This window comes from Ochlerotatus camptorhynchus, unplaced genomic scaffold (genome assembly GCF_037179485.1).
Source record: "Ochlerotatus camptorhynchus isolate MF236.1 unplaced genomic scaffold, CSIRO-AGI_Acam_v1.1 ptg000092l, whole genome shotgun sequence".
In the NCBI taxonomy this organism is placed as follows: Eukaryota; Metazoa; Arthropoda; class Insecta; order Diptera; family Culicidae; genus Ochlerotatus; species Ochlerotatus camptorhynchus.
Window position 1 is genome coordinate 147,139 of NW_027040582.1, and position 13,858 is coordinate 160,996.

The 13,858-nt window shown below is 40.9% G+C and overlaps 1 pseudogene; it reads right to left on the bottom strand.

The window, feature by feature from the left end:
• LOC135698626 (AMP deaminase 2-like) overlaps positions 1–12,642 on the bottom strand; it is a 29,773-nt pseudogene extending 17,131 nt beyond the window's left edge.
• Positions 12,643–13,858: the final 1,216 nt, after the last annotated feature.

Sequence of the window (13,858 nt, forward strand, 5' to 3'; positions counted from 1 at the left end):
GATTAGAGAGAGAGTGCTATCGAATCGAATGGAATCGAATCGTAAAATTGGACCTCCTGTAGAGGGTGGGGATCAATCTGGATCCCATTAAGTGTGCATTATTCATATTCTGCTGACATTTAATTGAATTTTCCACTGGCAAACTATCTCTCTCCAAATTGGAGACCTTGAGGAAGAGGGTGGCGGGAAAGAGGGCTCGCTTGTTTGCAAAACTTCATATTAGGGACGAAATCCATACATTTCGGATGGAGTAGACCTAATCGCTAGTTACCTTTGATTGCTTCTGGCAATTGTAAAGCAATTATGTAAGAGGATTTGGATTGGTACAGGGGATTGTCTCATGAAAACTAATCAATCGTTGCATCCAAATAGTTCCTACATTTAGTGTAGCAGACGGAAAATATTGCTTCGCATCCATCAGTTGTATAAATGTTACAAATGTAAAATGGTCCTCACTAAAACCCACGGAACCAGAACAGTCGCCAATCCTTCGTGTACCAAGCAATCTCGGTGTAGATTACACCGATTTAAAATCCCTGACATTGAGCGAAACTGTCCACTTGACATTGCGCCCTCCTTCCAACGAATAACGACATCGACGGACGAACGGTGCAATCGATTCCCACTTTTCATCAGCAGCACCGAGCGGTCACGGTTGCTGTCTTCCTCATGCCCTGGTCGGGTGGAGCCCGTCGACGGAAGCGACGATGCAAGATAGTTGAAGCCAAAATCAATTCCGTTTTATACGACCCCGAGTACCGGGACCGAGACCGGGTTTGTATAGAAATTTTAATCAAAAACAGAAAATTTATAGCTCAATTCCGTGCAACAGCAGTCGTCCATGTTGTGGGTCGGTTCGTGCAAAAAGGGGTGTCCTTCCATCAGCTATTATCATCATCACCATCATCGTTGCCGCTGCTGCCACTACAGGAACGAGGAACAATGTCATGAATGCAACTTCGTCCTCCGTCTGTCGATTGTCACCGATTGACTGGAACGAATATGATACACATCCTGCTCCGTCGTTGTCGCGGGGGATGCGAGGAATTCCGCGAGGAAGCTCAGAGACAAGATGGTGAGAAGGGAATTTTACGGGTTTCCACGTTTCTCGCCTGTGTCAACTGTCATTCCAGATTAGAACAATGAAATAAAAGTAATCGTCAGCGTCGTCGTCGTCGTCGTCGTCGTTCGAAGTCTTCACAGTCGTCACACGACCGACTGTGGCAGTAAGCAAGCGAACGAATGAGCTGCAGATAGTAAATTGCTTTACTAGCTGGTTTGATAGTGCAAACGGCATCCCCCGTCCCTCTTGGTTTCCGCCTTATCTTCCGGCTGCTCGCGGAAATGAAGTGAAGTAGAAAATTTAAATTTTTCATAAAATGTGAACGTCAGCGATGATAAGATATGGTTCAATGTTGAATGCGGTGGAAAATCGGGATGTGTGAGCTCGTGTGGAATGATGTGTCTTGCACGGAATGATGAAGTACAGGGTTGCATTACTGGAGTTGGAGATTTCGATGATCCTAATGTGGCTAACAGTCGGTAAAGGAGCAGCTTTAAAGTAAGACCATTTTGAATTTTTTTTTGGGTTGAACAATTTTTCGACTTCCGTGGCAGCAGTTCCATTTCAAATGACGATTTTTTTTTTAAATTTTTTGATCGACCTTCTACGATTATGTTGAAACTTTGCAAAGTTCTTTGATTTGTTTTCCGTCGATCTTGTTTTTTCGTGCTGAGCACCAATGCTATCGACACCAGGGAGGCAGCTCCCACACACCTGGACCCTACCTATCAACCCATCAACTCATGAACCGGGGACCAACGGCTTTAATTCCCGTGATCAGAGATGTTATGCCTCAGAACATCCCGGCGGCGCTGACTGGGATTGAACTCAGGCCTGCTGGGGTGAGAGGTAATCACACTTACTACTACACCACCGTCATTTTACAAATTTGGTTCCCAAGTTTCGTACACGAGTAACACTTGAAAAGGGCTTATGCAAAAATGATACGATCAATTGAAAAACATATATCTTGCGAACGATTTGTTTGATCGAGATGGTGTCTTCGGTGAAGTTGCGGACACGTATTGTGCCTTTCAATAAAACATATAAACTGTAAAAATTGTTATTTTTGATTTAAAAAAACAGTAAAAATTATTTAAAAAAAATAAAATAACTCAAAATGCATATTTTTGTTAATACTTATAGCACATACAAACAGACATAACACTCGCAAGTTGTTCATCGAACAAGCATTTAACGGACAATTTAAAAGTATCGTAGTTGGTAGTACCGCCACCTGTGGCGCGTATAGTCAATCCTCTTGCGATTGACGTCTACACACTACCGCCATCTATTCAGCGTAGTGCCCACCACAGTGTACTCAACAGATGGCGGTAAGTTTTTAGTGACGATGTTTTACAGTGAGAAATATTCAATGTGTTATGTCTGTTTCTCTGTGCTTATAGTGTAGTTTAGATTAAGTGATACCTACTGACAATGTGTATTTGCTGGGAAAATCATGAACAAAAAAATTGTGAACAATTGAAAAAGTACTATTTTCCAAAATACTACCTACATTTATCAAGAATTTTTAAGTAAATTTACAACAAAAAAGTTCTTAGTGCTTAAATTGCCCAAAGTTGTTATTTTCGAGATACTCGTATACACTAATCGCATAATTTGAGTAATGTTTGCCGTTTTGAGATGTTATTCGTGAGTGTTCAATCTTGGAAATATGTTTAACGAAAAGCCCAATTAATTTCCTTCTACTTTGTGGTTCACAGTTTTTCGATCAGAAAGCGCCATTATAAAGGTTGCACACGAAAAAATCGGACACGAAAATCTTGTTACGGTTTAAAAATGCATTTTATATTTCAAAGTTCCATGTAATGTAGGTATTATTCTTATTGTAAGACCAATGTTTCAGTCTTCCTGCTTACCATAGGCAATTGCTCGTACTTTTACACGAGCCCTGTTGTCATTTGTTTGGCTGCCGAATTCCATTTCCGCTTGAAATCTTACAGGTCAATTGTAGTTCCACCCTGTTTCTTCAGTATGTGCTTCACAATTGACCATTTTTCCTCAATTGGCCTTAGTTCCGGAATATTGGCGATATTAATCTCCTTGGGAACCTCCGTGATGCCATTTTCGCTGTACCATTGATTGGTGGGATTTGAGTAGATGCAGCTCCGGCCAGAATAGGGACACCTCATGCTGCTCCAGAAAAGGGAGTAGTCTCTTCTGTAGGCACTCCTTCTGGTAATATTGCTGGTTCATGGTCCCAGAAGCAATGAAAGGTTTGGTTTTCAGCCCACAACTGCAGATTGCTTGCCAGACAATAATCTTTTTGGGGAATTTCGTCTTCTTTTAGATTTAAAATTCTACCGGTGATATCCGGAGGACAGTATACTGGCCACCCGATAGAAAACTTGGTATGATTGCTTGCAATTCTGAAAAGAAAACAAGCATCTCTTTGTCTATTGACGTAGGACAACGTCTGTGATTTCTATATGGGGGTACACTTTGTGAAAACCAAAAATGGAACATTTAACAAAATTGTGAAAGATTTTGACCGTTAATAACTCAGTTGTCCCTGGACCAATTCTAATAATTTTATAACCAATGGATCAGAAATATTTCTACGCATCTTCAAACTCAAAGACTTAATCGTTTTTCAAAATGTTACTATTAAAAATTTCACGAATGCTAAAGTTATCACCGATTGTCTGCGAAAAGCGATTTCCCTAACACATTCATTCCAAACAACATACAGCTCACCACCCTTATATGTGTTTAACACCCTAATAGCATAGAGGTAACTCTAAGACCAGAAGGTCCCGAAAAAACGTGCTCAACTTTTTGGCTCAGCTCTGGTACTATCTTCGGTCCCAAGCTAATCGATGCACCCCTCCAAACATAAGAAAATGCATGAACCCCTCTTTTTATCTGTCAAACTTTCATAGCAAATCAAAACAAACATAGTGTAGTAGTAGAACTTTGACTAGAATGGGATACGTTAATCGTTTGCTTGGAACCAATAAGCTAGTCAAGCAGTGAGCCAATTAAGAATCGTTAGTTTCGAATTGATTGTTGCTAATAGCTCAGCATTACTCAACCATCACGACAAAACGGTCCTTTTAAGGACCACCATGAATTTGTAAAAGAGTATTTTTTTTGGAAATTTGTCAAGGTCATCAATCGGATGTCAATTCTCATATCAAGATAGAACTGAAATTAGGGTCTGGAAAGTCAAAGCTCAGCCACGCAAATTAACATCACCATCAGGTAGGGTAAGACTTCCCCTACCCGACGGTAAAGGGTGTCCACGATGAAATTGCCACACTATGAAATCGCTCTAACTTTTTAACCGTTTGGTAGAATTTAATGAAAATTTTGGTGGATTTAGTTCATAGTGCATTATTTACATCCTGCAAGTTTTAAAGTCCTGTGATCAAAACTCGCGGAAATGGAGTCGAATGAACAGCTCGTGCGTGATAAAATCTTGCGCATTCATCACGAGAACAAGGATCTCTCGCATCGTTCCATCGCTAAAACGTTGGGAATCGCGAATTCCACGGTGTCGCGAGTGATTAAGCGGTTCGAGGAACGGTTGACCACCGATCGGAAGCCCACAAGTGAAGGAAAAAGTATTCCGTACAACACCAAAAATCACAACCGCGTAGTTGGGGCCTTCAACCGAAATCCGAACGCCTCCGTTAGGGATGTGGCTAAGAAGCTGCACCTAAGCCGAAGTTTTGTCCAGAAGGCCAAAACTAAGACTGGGCTTCGAACGTTCAAGGTACAAAAGGCCCCTAATCGCGACGAGAAGCAGAACAAGTCCGCCAAAACCCGTGCCAGGAAGTTGTACCTCAACATGCTGACGAAAGTTGAATGCTGCATCATGGACAACGAAACATATGTGAAGGCCGACTTCAAACAGATCCCCGGCAACCTGTTTTTCACGGCCAAGGATAAGTTCAGCGTTCCGGAGCATGTCCGCACTCAGAAGATGTCCAAATTTGCGAAGAAATTCCTGGTTTGGCAAGCCATCTGCACGTGCGAGAAGCGGAGTGCACCTTTCGTGACCCAGGACACGATGAACGGACAGGTGTACATAAAAGAGTGCCTCCAGAAGCGGCTGCTTCCTCTCCTGAAGGCCCACAACGTCCCATCAATCTTCTGGCCGGATTTGGCCTCATGTCACTACTCCAAGGACGTGCTGAAGTGGTATGCGGACAATAAGGTCAATTTCGTGCCGAAAATGTTCAACCCTCCCAACACTCCGGAGCTCCGCCCCATCGAGAAGTACTGGGCGATTATGAAGCAGCACCTTCTTAAACGACCTAAGGTAGTGAAGACAGTCGAGGAACTGAAAAAAGTATGGGTTTACATGCAAAAAACGGTTGATTCACAGGTTGTGCAGAATCTTATGGCCGGGGTTAAGGCCAAGGTGCGGGCATTTGCGTATGGACTGTAAATAAAATACGAGTAAAATGGTAAAATGAAGTAGTAATAGTTATATCTCAATCCCTGAAAATTTGATGGCAATCGGATGAAAACTCGAATTTTGCGAATTAATTTTGTGTGTGGCAATTTCATCGTGGACACCCTTTAATGTTGGTTTGCGTGAGCGTGCCTTGAATTCATAAAAATCATCCATAGAAGTCATTGTTTACTAAAGCTGTTAAGCCCTGATTACAGGTCTATCTAGATATGTTTAAATCTAACATTCTTGAAGGCATCATTGGTGGTGCAATTTCAAAAACCAAAGTCGCGGCATGAAAGTGGTCGTATTTTGATCCAGAGACGATGTATTTTAATTCTTAATACGCTAATCGATAGGAATTTTTCCTAAAATTCTGTTAAAATTAAGACTTTATCATTTTTCAAAATGTCAATATTGAAAATTGCACGAATGTGGAACTGTAGCTTTGAAAATTAAAATTATCACCGATTGCCTTCGAAAAGCGATTTCCCTAACACAGATTTCAAAGTTGATTTCCATCCAGTCTCACCAAACGGTGTTTATTCAATCACCACGTGGTGAGTGGTGGTTAAACTGGTGTTCTCCGGTACACAACGAAAGGCTCCCCGGAAGCAGCGAGCTGCTGCCTACATGAGCATCCATAGAAAGAGGAAGAAGCTGCACCGCTAATGATTGGAATCAGTAGCTCTTCGTGAGTTGCTGTGGGTCTATGTCAAGTGCGTCACCCGGAACCCGCTCAAATTCCTATTCCTACACAACACACAAGCTCCTGCTGCAGTTAACAAATAAGATTTATTATATAAGACCACGTAGTCCTGCGTCACCATTGCGTACAACCCCATAGGGCTCCTTGTAGTTTTTTTTTTTAGCAATTAACCATTTTTACAGTGATTCCGGATATCCACAGGACCGTTTTCCTACCACCCGGTATCAAAATCGAAATGTTAATGGCTAATTTTTTCTCTATGCAATTTAGTAAACATCACGGATTCCCAGCTCTACTTTAAGAAATTGACCATTTTCCCGGCGATTCCGGATATCCAGGTGATGACATATTTCCTAAATGCTCATGGTTATATGTAATTTAGAAAAAAATCCCGAATCTCTAGCTCTAATTTCATGAATTTACCATTTTGCTGGTGGTTCCGGATATTCAGAGGTCCGTTTTCTGGCCACGCGGTAGCAGAATCGAGATGGTGATGACATATTTCCTCTATGTTTATTATTACTTGCAATTTAAAAAAAATCGTTGATCTCTTGGTGACGCCATTTTTCCAACTTTCGAAAAACTGACAGCGATAAAAATACAGTGTAAATAATACACTCTAAACTACTTCTACCCAAATTTTCAAGAGAAAATTCGCAATGGGTAATTTTCTACATGATGATGATGATGATGATGATGATGATGGATGATGATGATGATGATGATGATGATGATGATGATGATGATGATGATGATGATGATGATTGTCCCACCTCTTACCCCTACAAAGGTTTGAGCTGGACGAGTAATCTTTAAGATAATTAAATATAAACATTTTAACCAGGTTTGCAAACAAAATCGAGCTGGTTACAATTATAGATATAAATATCCTGTTAAATATGCTATAGGCATCAACCAAAAACATTCAAAGGTGTAACTAGTTATCAAGAGTCCAAGTATAGTCCTCGAAAATACTTCCATTTACACGTGACCTGGGATTTACACGTTTAAGCTTCCGCAGTGCCAGGACTATATCCAAGGAAACGACTTCCAGCCAACCCTTTACTAATTCAAGGCTTTTGCCACAATTTCCACGTATTAGTCATTTATACCTGTATTCCGCGCGCGAGGCTCAAACCATCGTAGACTACTCAAAGTTATTTTTACTATTACTACTAAAAAATCAAAAAAAAACTAAAAATCCATCATCACCATCGAGGCAAACAATGTAGTTTTTTGTATATGCTACACAAATTACTAAAATGTCTTTATGACAGTCTCCAAACAGAATAATCCGTTAGAGATAACTTTGTCAAGATACATGATTTATCCATTCATAAAAATTTAACTGCTCAATAAACAACTTTTACATGTGAAATGCAGCGTCTCTTAAATTCTGTAAGTGTAGGGGCCTGTTCATAAACTACCTTCCCCTTCCCCATACCTTCCCCTGCGTAGACAATTGCCCATACAAAAAAAAATAAAATTTGTATGGGCCGTGGATAATTATCAATCCAAAAACACAGCAACAATCGTATCTTTTTGCTCCAAATTTTGTTTTCATTTAGCTAACACTAAGTTTAACGCGGTTTCACAAGAATGACCTTCCCGGTATCCCGATTGTTCCGGTATCAACAAACAGTTACTATTGAAATATTCTAACAGCTGGCCTTTTACAACAAGTTCTAAAAACTTAGAAGCAATTACTGGTTCTGACTGTTCTAATATGCCATCAAAAATTATGGTCCGCGATTTACAATTACTAGGCTTCATCAAAGAATTCAAAATTTTCCATAACTCTTTGCTGTTGTTTTGATACTGATCAATTTTCGTCTGAATATATTCACATCGAGTTTTCTTTATCGATTGTGAATATTTATTACGCGCGACCTATTCCAATGATTATCACTATTAGATCTACAAAACTTTTTGTACCAAAAGGTCCAAAGACGCAAAAGATCCAAATTGTACCAGCTGTTCGAGTTTTTCAAAGAAACAAACTTTTGTTTAACTAATTTATTAGTACAAGATTTCAAAACGTTAGTAAGAACAGCTGCATCTTCATTTAAAGTTCCGGTAACTAATGGAAAATCCAATCGAATATTACGGTTCAAATATTGCACATCTTAAACGATCTCGACAATTCAAACTGAACATTGCATTAGGTCCTAAGCAGGCATGGAAAATCTGTTGCATTCATTTCGTGCATTCATTTGCATTCATTTGCCTCTCACTTTTTTCTTCAACAGCATTCCGCAAAATGATGTATTGAGATTTTGTATGTTTTGTTATTAGCTACAACTTTTATTAACAAGTCAAATCCGTATCCCTTATGCATGACGAAGCAGAGCGAACAGAAGCTCCTACTGTTTTTCAGTAAAATCAGCTGCTGGTCCCATAAAAATCCCATCTGACCCGCCAGGCCAAGTTCTAAGCCTGCATGTTCAATCGCGATCGTGACATTTATTTTCTCCCTCAAAACGAATCATGTTTCAACATGACCAAAATCATAACTCATCCCACGAACCCAACCGTACCAACCGAGCAATAGATCACGCTCAATCGAGGTCATTTCGCCACGTAGCAAATGGGAATCAATAGCATTGAATAAAACTTATAAGAATACTTTTCAACTGGAATGAACCCACCAAATAAATCTATGGTCGATATCCGTGTGCAAATTCCAAAAGCTTTCACGCATATTTTCCTCTAGCCAAATCTAAAGCTGCACGATAATTAGCTATGAATGATTAACGTTTCTTATCTATAATTTTATTTTTATTGGCGATGAAAGCCTCAAAGTAATTTAAAGTATTCAATTGACTTTGCGAGGAGAACTTCTGTTGAATTATTTGGCTATTATGAATAAATAAACTTGGTAATTTTGAAGAGAATACCATTGAGATTGTAAGATGAAATGGAGGAGTATTGCATTCCATAAGATATTCTGAGAATTTGAAGGTATTTCTGACCACAATTCCAAGAAAATTCTGACGAGAGCTCCAAAGAACTCGTGACATTAGTAACCAGTGGTGTTTCTGTCTGTCTAAGATCCTTGAGATTGTCGCGAATTTAGTGTTTCGATTTAAATGTTATGAATGCCATGAAAGGATTCAAATATTAGTGCTAACACCGCCCCCCCCCCTGGACAGCACGCGACCACTCCACGAAGTTCCGCTACTCACAGCCAGATGCCGCTGACAGCAGGATTGGGAGGCCATCGGAAAATGGATCAACGATCGAGAGCGCAAGGAAATCACCCGCCATCGTTGCTAGCCAATTGCCTGGCAAAAGTCAAAAGTGGTAGTCGAAAACGAATGTGATATACATCATAGTGAAAGATCGTTATTCGAAATAAAGTTATTAGTCTGCACGAGTCTTGAGGCGTGAAACTCGATCAGTAGTGGAGGAGGAGCCAACCCTTCAAGCATAAAACCGAATTGTTCTCATCAGTAGCCGCCATCATGGTATCCTATTGTGCCCACAGGACCCCGTAGTTTACCGTTAAGATTTATCTACGGCGCGGTCAGACCATAGAGGTAACTCTAAGACTAGAAGGTCCCGAAATAACGTGCTCAACTTTTTGGCTCAGCTCTGGTACTCTCTTCGGTCCCAAGCTAATCGATTCACCCCTCGAAACATAGGAAATACCAATAACCCCTCATTTTATCTGTCAAACTTTCATAGCGAATCAAAACAAACATTGCGTAGCACTAGAATTTCGACTAGAATGGGATACGTTAATCGTTTGCTTGGGACCAATAGGCTAATCAAATAGTGAGCCAATTTAAAATCGTTAGTTTCGTATTGATTGTTGGTCAGACCCCCTAGTGTTCGTTGTGTTCGACCTACTGCGGTCAAACTCCAAAGTTATCGTATAAATACAACCGTATTCCGATCCATCCTAGAACCAGCCGCGTTCACTCGTCCGTGTTAATCGCCATTTTGGATCTGCCTTGAGCGTCGTGGACTCGTTATACCGTTCGCGAACGGCTCGGCAAACGGTAGCGTGGGAGCACCCGTAGGAGGAGAGGAGAGTGGAGTGTTAAGAGGTGAATCGACTGGGCAAGCCACAGTCGAAACCGAGGGACGAAGGACAGAAGCAAAAGAAAGGAGAAAGTGAAGTTGAAGGTGTAGCGGAACGGAGGAGAAGGGGGCCCCCATCGACGATGGAAGACGAAGGAAGAACTAGTGAAGGCAAAGGTAGGATAAGATAAGAAAGTGGGAAAGTTAGGGAAATAAAAGAGACCTGTGTGAAAGTTCATCGGGGTGTGTTAAGAGTATTTGAGTGTTTTCTTGGCCGCGATAGTCAGACGTGTATGCCGACCCTGAGGCAGTGTAGAGGGGGGTTTCATTAGTGCTGGGCAGGGAGTACCCCACCTATTACACATTATTGTTTGGTTATTTAGGGTTCGAAATCTTCAATCACCATATTCTTAATGCAGGCCTGAATCGGGACTTGAGGTTTGAAATAGCTAATCCCGTTTATCTCCTGTATTAAGGCATCAAAATTTGATGGGTGTTTTGGGGTCGCGTTTATTTCCAGAATTAAGGCCTAAATCGCGATTTGAGGGATGTTTTGGGGTTTGAATTCTTAAATCGCCTTTGTCTCCTTAACTAAAGTCTAAATCGCAATTAAAGGGGTGTTTTGGAGTTCGTGATCTTAAACTGCGTTTATCTCCTTGAATAAGGCCTAAATCACGATTGAGGGGTATATTGATGACCTTTAATCGCCTTTATCTCCTAAACTAAGGCCTAAATCGTGATTTAAGGGGTCTTCTAGGGTTCGAAAACTCTAATCGCGATTATTTCCTTAATGAAGGTCAAAATCGCGATTTTACGGCTGTTTTAGGGTTCAGAATCCCTGGTTTTTACATGGTTTTTTGAAATAATATTGTTTGTTTTTTTTTTATAAAACGGTTTTTTTTACACGATATTTATCCCCGTGTAAAAAACTACAAGGGACAGCCCTTGCCCGAGAGGGACGTAGGACTACGTGGTCTTATAAGAAATATTATTTGTTAACCAAGGTTGCCAAGACTCATTTCAGCTAAAACAATGTTTTTCTAAATTATGAAATAATTAGATACCATGATCAAATTTTGAATTGGTAGGATACAATAAGAGGTTGCAAAGAATGTGTTTGACATATTAAACCTGTTTATTTCACTTCATGAGAGTCACAATCAGCGATTTTTCACAAACTCACTCACTCACTCACTCACTCACTCACTCAGCGATCAGCAAATCGCTGATTGTGACTCATAGAAAGCAAAATTTACAGGTTTTATGTTTCCAACGCATACTTTGTAACCTCTTCTTGTAAGTTACAAGTAAAACATGCCATCATACCATCTTTTGGTTTTATTATTCCGAAAAACATTATTTTAGCTGAAATGAGTCTTTGCAACCTTGTTGTTAACTGCAGCAGAAGCTTGTGTTTTGTGTAGGAATAGGAATTTGAGCGGAGATCTCTCTGTTTATAGTCTTTACTAGGACTATGATTGCCCTGAAATGAACCTTTCAATATGAATTTTAATTGGGACACTTTCAGAAATTTAACTCTTTTGGAAAATCTTGGTGGCCCTGAAAAGAGCCGATGGTTTAAAGCCTTTGGAAGATGATAATGATGTGTAGGCAGCTGGATCAGCAAATCGGATCGGACAATCCCATATTCTTAGGTTCAATGATTGGGCACTCGCAAGAGTCTCGGCCCGTCTGCTGCTGTACATAGGTTGAACTGGTGTCTGCGACCGGTTGGAAGGCCGCAGCGAGGGAAACCTCAACCTTGCTTCGATAAATGGGCACGCGGAAGAGTCTCGGCCCGGTTGCTTCCAGGATTAGAGGCTTGGTTGCTACCGTTTTGAGCATGGTATGTGAAATTCACATGGAAATTTTCCGTGGGATGTGATGATTTTCAGAGTGATATATTATAGCATTGTAACAAGAAAATTTCCGCTTAACTCTTTCATGTGAAATGTAATTTGTGGCCCCAAAAAGGGCCGTTTTGTTGATAGAGTTGCATCTTGAGATCACGGATTTTGATTTCCACGAGCCAGCTTGATGTCCTATGGCATAATCGTGACACGCTTGGCGTGGATGACACAAGGGTTGGTATCTTTGAACATACCGACAAGATAGGCTTCTCTGGCTCCCTGTAGGGCCATGCAGATCGGTCTTGAAGTCCGGGGCGATTGCACAAATCAGACGCTGGTAAGGCAAATTTCGGATCAGCAGTTCGGTGGATTTCTGGTAACGACGGATCTCACGCAGGGCGATGGTTTCTGACCGGAAACGGTGGGGCTTCTCCGCTCCTCCGGTGGCTGGAGCGCTCTTACGAGCAGCCTTTGTTGCCAACTGTTTGCGAGGAGCCTTTCCTCCGGTAGACTTACGAGCTGTCTGCTTCCCTAGCAACAATTTGGGTTTGATAAGGGTTATGTAGCCCATGATTTAGTCTTGTAGAATGCTTTAAAACCTTCATAAAACTTGTAATGTTACTTGGGTTGGTACGAGCCATGGCTGGTGCTGGTTGATGGTCGAATAACTAAACACGATGAATAACAGACTAGAAATGCGACTGGGCCTGAATGATGATTGTTTTTATAGCGTGTTTCTACTTGTGACAACCCTGTGTGACAACCCTGTCAGTGCTATTTTCGGAAGTTCTGAAAGAATAACAAAAATAAATGACTTGAACAAATCTGACCTATATTATTAACATAGGAGACTTCCAAAATTTACCAAACATGTTGTCTGGCAGAGTTATACAAAACCTGGAATTTCCAGATAAAAGATTAATCGACGTTAATCTAATGAAATGTTAAATTAATGTAAAATTACAATCAACATAAATAAACTGGACGTGCCAAAGATGGAAAAGGTCTTGGTAAAGGTAATGCCAAGCGTAATCGCAAGGTTCTGCGTGATAACATCCAGGGTATTTTCAAGCCTGCCATCCGTCGTCTGGCTTGTCGTGGTGGTGTCAAGCGTATCTCCGGTCTGATCTACGAAGAAACCCGAGGTGTACTGAAGGTGTTCCTACAAAACGTGATTCGTGATGTCACCTGCACTGAACACGTCAAGCGTAAAACCGTCATGGCCATGAATGTCGTCTACGCTCTGAAGCAACAGGGACGCACTCTGTACGGTTTCGGAGCATAAATCATCACCAACTCTGGCAAAATGAAACGGCCCATTTCAGGGCCACCAATCTCATTTCAGAAAAGAGTTTGAATATGTAATTTAGATGTTAGATTCAGTGCGTTGAGTAAATGCAAAGTGTATGCCCGAGACAAATAGCGTGCTCTAAAAACAAAAACAGTCCCTAAGGCAGATGCTTTCAAGAAAGGGCACTGCGGATGCTGAAAGACAACCATTCAACAACGGTACCCTTTTCTGGAGATAGTTACGGGTGATTGTAATCGGATGTAAAGGAAATTGACAGTTGCAAAGCTTGTACAGTCCGTTATGTCAGACGCTTCAGACGATAGTGTCTTGTTTTATACCCGTAGTACAACGCACACTCATCCCCATTTTTGTATTTTGTATACTGTGATTATTGTACCCTCGTTTCATGTTGTCTACTTAACAACTCTCTGAAGACAGTGTTAGGGAAGCAGCAATGCTGCATCGACATGTTTTGTCTAGAAACGATTCTTTGATG